Source organism: Marmota flaviventris, chromosome 12 (genome assembly GCF_047511675.1).
Source record: "Marmota flaviventris isolate mMarFla1 chromosome 12, mMarFla1.hap1, whole genome shotgun sequence".
Taxonomy (NCBI): domain Eukaryota; kingdom Metazoa; phylum Chordata; class Mammalia; order Rodentia; family Sciuridae; genus Marmota; species Marmota flaviventris.
Window position 1 is genome coordinate 22,936,432 of NC_092509.1, and position 1,013 is coordinate 22,937,444.

The following is a 1,013-nucleotide window of genomic DNA, read 5'->3' on the forward strand; positions in this document are numbered from 1 at the left end:
TCAAAAATAAGTATATGACATATATTCTAGCCAGGATACAGTCTCACAGAAAATTATGATTTGGAAGCAAATAACTAAATATATAATCCATAAATCAAAATTAAAATTTGGAAATTGCAGCTAAGAATAAGGAATATTGATCATATAAATAATATATATAAATAAAATAGGCCTCCAGAAGAACAGAATGGAGGAAATGGAGAGAATCAATATTAGAAGAGATGATTATTGAGTGTGTTCCAGAGTGGAAGGAAGACAAGAGTACAAATATAAACAGTACATTCCAAAAAAGGATAGACACATAATAGCAAAATATCAAAACAGCAATGATAAAGATGAATGTTTCAAAATCTAAGCAAAAAAAAAAGTTGTCAACAAAAGAATGAAAATGCAACTATACAGCACAGGTGACTAGTTATCCATTGAAATCCACACACAATTCTCCCTATTTAAATATGTTGTTATGCGCACATGAATTTTCATGCAGTAATTTCTCATTAGTGGTATATAAATAAAATCAATGCAGGTTCATTCAGTACTAAGACTTTGAAGGAGTAAGTGATGCAATTTAGCCACTTATTCAAGAGGCTTAAAGAATCTGAAGCCATGAAGAAAGGATACCAGAGAGGAGAAGGAGCTTCACAGGGAGAGAACATGGTAGAGCCCCATGAAATCCACCAGGAATAATGAACATGATTCCAATATGGTGGACAGAATTGCTTAGGGAATGGAAAGAGATTTGAAAACACAAGGTATCTTCTTCATGTAGAATGAGGATTGCAAAGACTTAAGTGAAGACTTAAATGTAGTCATGCCGGGAAGAAGTGGACCACATCTGGATCAAGATGAATGAAAGCCATAGGTAGAGTGATGAAAGGGGTGTCATCCTAAAGACATGACTTTTCTCTCATTAATAATGTTTGTGTCAAGCTAAAAAGATAATATTTTTGAAAGTTTTGAATTAAATAAAATACATTATTGAAATTAATTTCTCTGTTTCTTTTTATCTTTTT